At 24.4% G+C, this 12,808-nt stretch overlaps 1 protein-coding gene across 1 annotated transcript in view; it reads right to left on the reverse strand.

The window, feature by feature from the left end:
• Positions 1 to 11,139: 11,139 nt before the first annotated feature.
• Positions 11,140 to 12,808, reverse strand: part of LOC136085713 (uncharacterized) — a 37,545-nt gene continuing 35,876 nt past the window's right edge. Inside the window, exon 3 of the mRNA XM_065807037.1 lies at positions 11,140 to 11,415. The gene's annotated coding sequence lies outside the window, so the exon portion shown is untranslated. The remainder of the gene's footprint in view (positions 11,416 to 12,808) is intronic.

Genomic DNA, 12,808 nt, shown 5'->3' on the forward strand with positions numbered 1-12,808 from the left:
AAATGCTAAAAGTTTTTTTTTGTTTAAACGACTTTTGAGGGTTTTACTTTTCTGAAGAAGGTTTATTTAAACCACCTAAATTTTAAAACCACTTAAATTAAGCCTTTTTTGTGGAGTTCGATAGGAAACGTTTAAATAAGGATTTTTAACTATCTGTTTTGAGGTTATTGTTGAATTTTTGTTTTCTATCATTGCATTTAAGATTTTGGTTCTTGTTGAAGTTTTAATGGGGCAACCAAGTCTTTTTTGATTTTCAGCAGAGCTAGTTGCTTCATATTTTATACACATCTTCCTGATACCACTTACTGATATTTGATGTTTTTCATTATATTGCTTTTAGGTTAGGCCCTTTTTTTGATCACAAGTGACCTGAGAACTGATGTTCAATAAATAATTTTGATGATAAACCATTACTATTATTAGTTTTACTTTTTTTAAAAATAAACTCCAAAGAATACAGTTAAAATTGCTTATTATTAATAACTTTAACAAAATATTTTTGATATTAATCCTTTTTAGTTAATAGTTATTGACGAAACATATTTCATAATAAAAATGCAGATTGTTTCTTACTTTGGTCGCATTTATTTTAGACAGAAAAACTGTTAGTTATTAAATTTCATTGTATACAGTAAACTTCTGGTTAATCAAACCTCCAAGAGGTATAAGAATTTACTTTAAATAACCCAAAATTTGAATAACTGAAAATGATCTTTAAAGTGACCTACTTTAAGTTACTTTCAAATTTTAATAAAAGTAGAAAGTAAAAAAAGATAAACACCCTTGGAATGAGGTGTTTATTAAGTTTTATCCTTGTTAAACAAAAAATATTTTACAATTTATTGAAAAAATAGTCAATTTTTTTTTTTTTTTTGTTCCTTAAGTTTGTTTTTTTATTGTCAAGGAGAGCAAAAAATTGTTTTGAACAACCAAAGTTTCTAATAACTGCAGGTTCGACTAACTGCATTTCTGCATAAAGGCTTTTGCATGAGTTTGTTAAAGAAATGTTAAAGAAATTTATATATACATATAATATATATATATATATATATATATATATATAAAAGTATCTATATTTTTTATATATAAATATAAATTATATAAATAAATAGGTATATACTTATATTTATATATAAATATGTATATATTTATATTTACTTTTTAAATTTAATAATAATCATACTAATTCAGTAAAAAATTTTTTACATTTGCTTTCAGACTACTAATGGTACAAGTTTTATTTTTTTATTTAGATTTTTATCTCAATGATATCCTGGCCTATCGATACGATATCCTGTTAATTGTATTTTCATATATTGCATAAATAAATATACAAACACTCACACACATAAATCTTAAAGAAAATATTTATGTTTTTATATATATATATATATCTATAAATTGTATATTTTAAGCTTTTTTATATCTATTTTTGTATATTACTGTTTGTATTAAAAATTGATTTTGGAAATATTGTGAGAGCAGAGTTCAAATTACAATTTAGTTTTATTTGCCAATTCAAAATATATTTTAGCCACGTTTTATTACGTTAAATAATATTTTATGATATTTTCTACAGCACATTTATGCATTGATTTAAAGTTATATTTCGACCTTTACTCGACGTCTTTGAGTCACGTTAAATCGACGTTTTACTAACAACGTTACAAATCCTTGCAAAATAGACTGCTTTAACAGCGTTTATGCAACGCTTTTTAGGTAAAGCTTTTTCAACGTTATGTTGCGACGTTTATTCGACGCTTTTTATGTAACGCTTTTTCAACGTTTAGTTGCGACATTTTTGTAACGCCATTTAATAACGTTTTTTCATCGTCACGCAATAACGTTTCATCAACGTCTATTAAACAACGTTACATATCTTTGCAAAATCGATTACTTTGTCAACGTTTCCGCAGCATCTTTTGCGACCGGTTTTCAACGTTGATTCAACGCTGACATGTTTGCTGGGTTATCGCATACTAATTTTGATAAATCTTGTATTTTATTTCGAGGAGTTTTTCTATAGAATAATATAGTTTTTAAGTATTTTGACTTTTCACAAAAATGAAAATACAACTCATTTAAGTAAAAACTTAAAAAAATTAAATTATTTATTGAAAACATACTTTTGTGTTTTTAGTTTTAAAAATATAAGGCCCTCTTAGCCACCCTGCAATTTAAACATTTATATATTAAATACATTTTTAAAAGGCTATAATTGCTCAAAGCCGTAAACAAGAACAGGCAAAAAATAGTTTTCTATTTGCGCTAAATATGTTAAACTCATCACATAAAAAATTTTCTTAAATCAATAATGAAATAAACAATATAATAGCCAAGTACTGCATCTAATGAGGAAGTATATTTTTAATAAATAAAGTTGATTTGGTAGACCAGTCATATTATAAATACTTTTATGAAGAAGCTTATTTTGAATAAATAAACAGAATAGAAAAAATGCTTTTGTTAAAATATGGTTTTAACTTAGTAAACTTTAATTTTTTTAAATTTACAATGTTGATCAATAGCTGATAGTTTAAAAAAAAATAAGTTTCTCGCAATCAAGGTAAGAATAATTTTATTTTCTGGTTGAATTACAAAATTTTTTTGCAACGATACCCATTATATTTTTGTTATTTTGCGTAAGAGCTAATTTTCTTTGCGATAAATGTCTTTTCTTACAGATTTTGACTATTTTGAACAATGCTCTAGAAAAAACATTTGCAACAGCTAAATTGATTTGTCGTGTAAATCTTTATTGCTAACACTTCTTATATCATGTCATTTTTTTATTTTTTATTTTAGAACATCTTAACATGCTTTTTCAGCATACTGCAGATTATAGACTATTCAAATATAGACATTTAATTGAAAACGATTGAATATTGTTTGTTTTGTTAACTTTGTTAATAAATGTGCAGAATATATTATCTTTGAATTTACAAAGCAATTACGCATTTTTTTTTTTCTTTTTTATACCGCAATCCGCAATCATTTGTATTTTATCAATGTTAACAAATGTCTAGACAAATATCTAACATGTAAAGTTCAAACTATGTAAATTATTAAAATTTATTATAAACTTTACAGATTTACTTTTAGTTGAGAATTTCATGGCAGCAATATCTCCTTAACATCAATTTTATAGCATTTATATGGCATTTTATAAAGTTTAATAAATAATAAATCTTATTTTAATTTCGATTTTAAAGCATTTATATGCCATTTCATAAAGTTTAATAAATATCAAGTCTTGTTTATTAAACAGTGTTAAAACATGGTATTATAGCATGCCAAAGTGGTTAAAGTGCTTCGCGTGTCGTTTTAACCCTTTCGTTTACAAACTTGATTTTTTATTTTCTTTAAATCTTTTCCAACTTTGTAGAATACAAAGTAAAACATTTTTAAAGGTCCATATACATTATATGTATAATGTATGTAAAGATACTATACACTATAACAAACGAAAGGGAGAGAATTATTTAAAAAACCTACTAAGAGTTTTAAAAAGATTGAAAAGCATTTAAATATTTCTGAAAATGTGAAAACACCTTTGGAAATTTATTTTGCATATGTCATGTTGATAGCTGGAAAATCCTAGGCCTTTTTTTTTACAGCACATAAAATAAACGATATAATAGTGTAATAATTGTTTATAATATAAATATTTTATGCATACGTATTATACAAACAGGACCTTAATCATTTATTTTTCATAAATCGACTGAAAAATAGGTAGAAGCTACTTAGAGTGTACATATATAGAGTGACAAATAGGTAGAACATGCAACTTTCTTATAGAAAAAAGATTTTACATGCAAATTTTAACTTTCTTTAAAATTAACAGGACAAAAGTCCCAACAAGCTGCAAATAGTCTGAAATAAAACAGAAACTTATTAAAGAAAAAAATAATGTGTTTTTTTTTTATAAAAATTATAAAAGTATTGAACGTGAACCCTTAAGGGGCAACTACCCTCTAAATTTTACAAATAAAAAATTTCAATTTTTACTAACATAGACCAAAATTTTAATCTACAAAAAAAAAAAATATGACTCTTCATAAGTTTTTTCCAAACATTTGTTGTTTTGATCCTAGGCTTGAAAAATGGTCATAGCAACGCACATAGCAACGGAGAGAATGGCTTTTTTTTGCGCTTTTTTAGAACTTATATATCAAATACAGATTAAAATTTATATCCTATTTGCTACCTATTATTCTGTTTCTTAATATACGTAGACATAGCAAATCTATATTGTTTCTAAAATATCATTATATCTAGTTATTAAATCTTATTTATACAATAACATAAACAAAAATATGAAAAAGCTAATGTGAGTACATTTAAAACAACAAATATTTTTATTGTTATAAGTCAGTAATGTAAGTTTATAAAAAACTTAAAATGAAACTAGGGTACTTTACTTTTGCTGGTTTCAGACTTAAAAACAAGAAGTTAATAAAGATATAATCATTTAGGACGAATGAAAGTTCTGGGGTTAAACGTAGGTTTATATAATTTTCACACTCATCAAAAGTGACGATTAAAAAATATTAAAAGGGAATACTATGAACCTGGTAGCTTTTAAAGTTGCTTCAGCATTTAGAATGATTGGACTTACACTTGTAATATTCAGTAATTGGACATACACTTGTAAGATTCAGAAATATCAATAAAGTTTGTACGGGAAATATTCCGAGAAATGTTTTTAAAACAGCAAAAAGTTCTGTTCTATGAGCTCTTTTAATAACTACTTCTTTTACGCTAAGTTCATTTTCTAACAAAAAAATTTTTTTTTTCCGAGTCATTCCAGCTTTCAGAGTCATTTTCTATAATTCCTTCAAAACGAAGGTTATTTCTTCGTTGACAATATATAAGTCGGCGTACCTTATTTTTTATTTTTTATTTTTCTTCTCTTAGGCTTGACTTAAAAATCTTTTTTGTTCCAAATCTTTTACTTTTATTTTTTTTTAATCTTGCGAAAACGTAAAACTTTCTTCAGTGCATCTGGTATAGTATGTAAACTTATCCTTATAAATTTCTTTATATTAAATTAAAATATTTCTAGGGGTTATAATATACCCTCGTTATTCAAGTCATATAAAAAACCGTTAGAAAATAAACAAACAATAAAACTTCAATAAAGTGTATTTTTGCGTTTTAAATAAGATAAATAAGGTTTTCAAAACGACGATGTGACGTAATCACCGTGGTCTTCATTCAAACCGCCTTTATTGGAGAACACTGGTGATATTGTATTCCAAGGACTCTCTCACTTTACTCTTAAAATAGTCTACCTCTACTTTAACTGTGTTGTTTTTATTCCAACCAAAGGCACCATGACAATTTCTGGAATGCCCGGCTACGGCCGAAATTTTTCCATTTTCCTTAATAGTATGTTTTTGATCTTGGCAAATGCGAGTTAAAAACTTGAGTTTTGTTCTTTTTTAAAAATTCTTATTTAAGACGCAAGAACACATTTCATTGAAGTTTTATTATTTGTTTATTTTTAACAAATGACTCTGAAAGCTGGAATGAATCGGATAAAAAAATTAATAATTTGTTAGAAAATGAACTTAGTGTAAAAGAAGTAGTTATTGAAAGAGCTCATAGAACAGGGAGATTAGATCCAAAAAATCCAAGCACTATTTTAACAAAATTACTAAACTACAAAGGTAAGGTTGAAATTTCAAAGAATGCAAACAAACTAAAAGGATCGGGAATTTACATTAACGAAGATTATTCAATCAAAGCTGCGGCAATGTAAAAAAAAACTTTTTAAAGAAAGTAAAAGTCATAAGATTAAAGGTAAATATTCTATTGTCATTTACGATAAGTTTATTGGCAAAGAATTTTAAAACAAAAATTTTGTTAAATGATTTTTTTTTTTTTTTAGTTTATTACATTTATATTGATATTTATTAACTTTTCTTTGTTATATTACTCTTACTTAAAATGGCCGAGAATTCAGTTTAAAAAACTTTAATTTTAATTTATTACTACCTAAAAAATCAACACTTTTTAAAAAAGATACCAATCCTGATATTAACTTTTTTATTAATAACGATCTAATAAAAAATATTAACCCATTATACTATAATGTAAACTCAAAACATAACATTGAAGAAATGGTGAACGACTTGTTCTCGATCCTTCATTATAATATTAGAAGTCTTCAAAAGTTTTTGATTCTTTGAAACAATTTTTATAGAAAACTAATATTAATTTTCAAATTATTTGTCTCAGTGAGACATGATGTGATGACAAAAATATGGTGTACAATTATAATTACCATTTACCAAACTACAAAGTGATTCACCAAATTATATTATCAGGCAAGGTAGGCGAGGCATTATGTATTTTTATTAAAAATTCATTATTGTTTAAAGTTTAGTCAAATTTAAGTTCAACCACTAATGATTATGAGTCATTGTGCATTGAACATTTTAATAAACTTTTAATCATGTGTTAACTGGGATGACCTATTCCTGAACCAGAACTCTGATAAAGCCTACGACATATTTATATCAGAGTATTATAAATATTATAATAAAGCATTTCCAGAAGTTTCAAAATTGGTTAAAACAAAAATGCTATTAAACCCTTGGATTACTAAGGGTATTCTTAAATCTTTTAAAAATAAAATAACGACTTAATAACAAATTTCTTTAAATAAAAACCATTTGTAATGAAACTAATTATAAAAACTACAAACGACTCTTTGAGTCAATTGTAAAAAAATCTAAAGAATATTATTATTCAGATCAATTAAGAAATCACTCGAAGATCCTCAAAGTACTTGGAGTATTATTAAGGAAGTCATTGGTAAAAATAATTCTGAAAGAAATACTATTCCAAAATTACTCAAATTCAATAATAACTACATTTTTAAAAAACGACTAGTGGCTGAAACACTTAATGAATTTTTGTAAATGTGGGTTCTTCATTAGCATCAAAAACTGAATGCTCACAAACCAGCTTTAATGCACACTTGGTTTCTAATAACAATAATATCATGTCTAATGATAAACTTACCGAAAAAGAATTATTAGTCGCGGTTTCTTTAACCAAGCCCAAAAAATTAATATGAGTTGACAATATAAGTAGTAGCATCATTATAAATTCAATAAAACTCATTGCAATCTCAATTTTATACATACTTAATTTATCTTAACAGGAGGGAGTTTTCCCGGAAAAGCTAAAAATTGCTAGAGTTGCCACAATTTTGATATCAGGTGATCCTTATGACGTTACTAGTTATAAGCCTACCTCAATTCTTACATTTTTTTCAAAAATTCTAGAACAAATTATGTATAATAGACTCTATTCTTTCTTAAGCCAAAATTACAATTTGTACAATAAACAGTTTGGTTTTAAATCTGGTCAATTTACTGATCGCGCAATCTTACATCTTGTGCATGATATATGTAAAGGGTTTAATGAAAAAAAGAATACTATAGGTATTTTTATCGATCTAAGCAAAGCCTTTAATACAGTTTATCATGAAATATTTTTATCCAAACTCGAAATTTACGTTATAAAAAATTCAAACATGGATTGGTTTAAAAGTTACCTCTTTAACAGGTAGCAATTGATTTTATACGATGGTGGAAAAACGGATAGTATGACTATCACATGCGGTGTTCCCCAGGGTTCAATTCTAGGACCCCTCTTGTTTCTAGTTTATATTAATGATTTAAATTATTTTCCAATATCTTAAACTCAATTTTATTTGCCAATGAATCTAACTTATTTTTATTTCAATAAAGACATTATTATTTTATTTTTAACGGTAAACAAAGAACTTGATAAACTAAGTCAACGGTTTAAATCTAATAAACTATCCCTAAATAATAACAAAATTAAGTACAAATTATTTCATCATGCTTCTCAAAACAAAATATTCCATTGAAACTACCAAATATTTTTACTGATAATAGTTTAATAAAAAGGAAAATATAGTTAAAATTCTTGGGCGGAATTCATAACGAAAATATTACTTGGCGAGAACATATTAGTGTAATTGAGAATAAAATCACCACAAATATTGGTATACTGCATAAAGCTAAATAGTTTTAAAACCAATCTTGTTTGAAACACATATTCTTTTCATTTATACATTGTTACCTAAACAATACAAGTATTGCTTGGTGCAGCACCAACGCAACAAAAATAAATAAATTTCTCTGCAAACAATAACATGCTATTTGGATTATTACAAATGAAGGTTGACTCTCCCATTCAAAAACACTATTTAGTAAACTCAATATATTAAATGTTACCAAAATAAATTTTTACCAAATTCTAATATTTAAGTTTAAACTTGATAAAAAAAAACGGCAATTCTTTTATTTTACTAATTTTTAAAAAAAATAAATTATATACAGCACAAGATTTATAAAAATAACTTTAGTCAATCCAAAACCTATTATTCAGCCAATAAATACTCAATTACAAATTGAGGACCTAAATTGTGGAATACATTTTTAAATTATGATCTTAAAACACTCACTTCGCTTTACCAATATCAAACAAAACTTAGGCAAGCTTTTCTACTAAACTACAATGTATTAAATTTCTTCTAAGGCGTTAAATAAGAGTACTCTTTATATTTGATTTATATAATGATGAATATATTTACTAATTTTATATATACACAAATTAAAAAAAAAAAAATTCCATTTAACGCTTTTACCTACTTTAATTTTATTATTTGTTTATTAACGAGGATGTAAAATAGTTTATACTATATATTCTTGAAATTTTATATAAAAAGTGCCCTTTATTGTTTGCCATGTATTTATATGCAAGTGTATGAGTTCACTTTTCATCTTTTTGTTTCTGTTATCTATTTATATTGCATATATATAAATTTTTTTATTTACTTTTATTTTTTTAATTTTTTTTCTTCATTATTCTCAATCTAACAAAAGAAATTCAAAAAAAATAAAGAAATAGGAAGATAAAATATAAAAAATTAAATTTTTAATTTTTTTTTTATTTTTAAATTTGTTTACATTTTTAAATTTATTTATATTATTTCTTTCTTTCTTTATTTATTATATAATTTTTAATAAAATTTAAATAATATTCAAAAGATTATGTATAAACTTACATGAGTTTTAAAGCTATACTATGTATGGGTATATAACTATGTATGTATATATTTCTATATATATATTTTTTCCACAGTTTTACCACAGTTTTTCCACAGTTTCCACAAACTGTTCGTAATATGTAAAAACATATTACGAACAGTTTTGCAAAGAAACACTATCACTGCTTTACTCATCTTTTCTTGTATATTTACTGCCTAAACCTAGTTTTTTTGGTATTTTAGTTATATTTATTGGCTTCCATAGTAACGAGCTACAATTTCACATACTTTTTTTATTTCTAATGTTAGTATAATATTTACTGTTTGGACTAAGAAAGAGTTTGTATATATGCGTTGTTTTAAAATTTGACGGTAGTTGGCATTTAACTCAAAATAAAAATTTTTTTGTTTTGCTCCTTTTGAAAAACTATTGAAATAAAGCAAAATTATAAAAATGGTTGGTGTGCAATAGACTTACCATGACCTGTATTATACGGCTCATGGTAAGTCCGTTATTCCACATATTCAAATCATCTCATTGTTTTTGAAGCTTTTTATACCGATGGTAATCGGTAATTAACACATTTCAAGCGGGTATTTTAAATATTATTTAGACTGGTACTGGTCGACTAATATCCAATCCTTTAATAAATGACGGCTCGCGCAAATTCTGCCGAAATATTTAAAGTATTTTAAAGTTATTTATAATAAAAACTTTTTTTTTTTTCATAGCTTTAGAAAGTAACCATAAATATTGTTTTTCTAAATGTATATAATATTAAATTACCGTTCACAAAAAAATGTTAGGATAAGGAATAAGTATAGAAAAGGTTGGCGTGAAGTTGATTTATCAAGATCCGTATTTTATTGGTCATGACAGCTAGTTAAAAAATTTTGCAATAGAGGGACAATATTGACATAAACAAAGAAAAGTCTTGGCTCTATTTTTAGCGGTTCTCTGTGACAAGACCTCACAAAGGTATGTTATAAAAAAATATTTGAATAGAATTCAAAAGAAGGTATTTTGGTTTTTAGTAATAAAATTTAGGCTTTTTTACAGAGTGTCTAAAGTTTCCATCAAGGTTTATGAAATTTTGATTTTTTTCTTTGACTGCGTAAATAATACTTTTTAAGAAGCCTAATCATAATTTTTTCTACCTAGTGTATTTCAAAAAATACTGTTCAAGTCTTTTATTTTTGGATGTAAAAAATTATTTATTTGAAAAGAAATTTTTTGTAGTTGCAGAACATATCAGTATAAGATATGTTGTTTATAGTCTTATACTTTTATACTTTTATTAACCCTAAAGCGAAGTTAAATTGTATTAATTTTTAACTTAATTGTCATTTTTAATTTCAAAAGTAGAAGAGTAAACTGCTCGTTTATTTGCGCATTAACTTAAACAGCTACACAATGAGGAGTTTATTTTTGTTCCATATATTCACTTTTGTTTATAGCATAATGCCTTGTAAGTTTAGTAAGCAGAATACACATGTTTATAACATTTATTTTAACACATTTATTTAGTTTTTTTCTGTATGGAAACAATTTATAACAGTTCGTATTAAAAATAAGTTAGCAAAAAAAAAATGAAGACGCAACATAAATTTTAAGAATAGTGTCTCAATAAACAAGTTCAAGTTGATAAAAACTGCATTATTATACCAAATTGATGCTATAAGACGCCAATAAGCATTAATCAAAGGTATATCAAAATAATAAAGAACAATACAATATTTTGTTGTTATTTTAACTTTGTATATAAACTATATATTACTGTGTATATATATATATATGCATATATATACATACATATATGCATATATATATACACAGTATATATATATATGCATATATATATATATATATATATATATGCATATATATATACACAGTATATATATATATATGCATATATATATATATATATATATATATATATATAATATATATATATATATATATATATATATATATATATATATATATATATATGTATGTATATTGATTTAATATACACAATCATAGAATAATGTGGTAATTAAATCAAGTAAAATACTAATCTAAAAAATATTCACATAAATACATCAATAATATAACAAATAGTAAAAAAGAAGATATAATATTTAATACTGCAAATAGAGAAGAAAAAAAAATATTATCCACAAGTAAAAATTTTACGGTTTCAAATATGAGAAATTTATTTTTTTAATGACAAAAATTAAACACAGCTCGAAAACATGTTTTACAAATAAAAAAAATTCTTTACATTCATTTATTTCAAATAGAAGAAACTTTCCATTGTAGGTTAAGATTGCTGAAAACAAAACAACAACAAAATTTTAATATATAAAAGTTATTAACATAATCTTTTTTATCTAATAAAAATTTTCTAAAAAATAAATTATATGTTTGCAAGCATAAATATTAAATAACAGAAGAACAAAAGGTGAATATTTTTTTATCTGAATGTTTTATTAATACTCTAACAACAATAATCTGTAATAAATAAACTCAAGAAAAAAATTCTAAATTTATATTAGAACCCAAAATAAAAAGTTTAATTATTAAACAATCAACTGTTCAAAGTGTAGTCAATCAAGCGACTCATCAGTTTTGCTTAGTGCTGAAGTTGCGGTGCATTGATTCAGTTGCATACTCTGAATATATTTTAGATGAGCGGTTATGGCAGGCTATAAGTTGATAAATTTGGAAAAAAACTGCACGTGTCTTTGGAATGATTTTTTATTTTTTTCTATTTTGCCGTTTGTTAAAAATTACAAAAAAGAAACTATAATAATAGAAAATTCAGGCTGGAGCAAGATGAAGACAGACTTGTCTTATCGCCGAGCCCCGTTAAAATGTTGTTTTCTAACACATATACATTACTAATAAGAGATAAAATAAAACAGTATATGTACCGACCAATCTTCATCAGTAAAATAAATTTTGGCTAACAATCTTCATCGGAATAATTTGAAAATAAAAAATAAAATAATACAAAAGGAAGACTGTTGTGAAAGTTATTATTCACAAAAAATTTCGTTAAGTTTTATTAAAATAATCCAATATGAATAAGTAATTAAGATTGATTAATAAATATCAAAACTTTAAACAAAAAAGGAAAACAGTTTATCTTAGTTATGATAAAGTTATTACATCAAAAAGCTTTTTCATTTAAATTTAGTAATAATAAATCAAATCAAAATTAATAAGTAATATATATTTTAAATGAATATTTATAAAAATATTTATAAAGTAACATATATAATTTTTTTTTTTTATATATATGGCGAAAAATAATATTTTGAATGTTTTTGATATATCTACTAGAGAAAACAACATACTTTTAACAAATGACTTTGATCTTAACGTGAATTATTTTAATGACTTTTCAATAAATACTGTTTATACTTAATATAAGTGATGCCTCAAGTTATTTAAACTCTCCATTATCCAATTTTTCATTATTAAATTTGAACATCAGGAGTATGAATAGAAATTTTGAATCCCTAAAAATAACTTTGAAAGACTTAAATTACAATTTTAGTTTAATCTGTCTAACAGAAACTTGGTGTCAAAATGGCGATGATTACTAAACCTCAGTGGCAATGACGCAAATTGTGAGTCGTTAACAATTCTTAATTAGAAAACCAAAAATAATTTTATAACTTCTTTTTACAGACCACCTAATGGTAATTTTAAAGCGT

This window comes from Hydra vulgaris, chromosome 10, assembly GCF_038396675.1.
Source record: "Hydra vulgaris chromosome 10, alternate assembly HydraT2T_AEP".
Taxonomy (NCBI): domain Eukaryota; kingdom Metazoa; phylum Cnidaria; class Hydrozoa; order Anthoathecata; family Hydridae; genus Hydra; species Hydra vulgaris.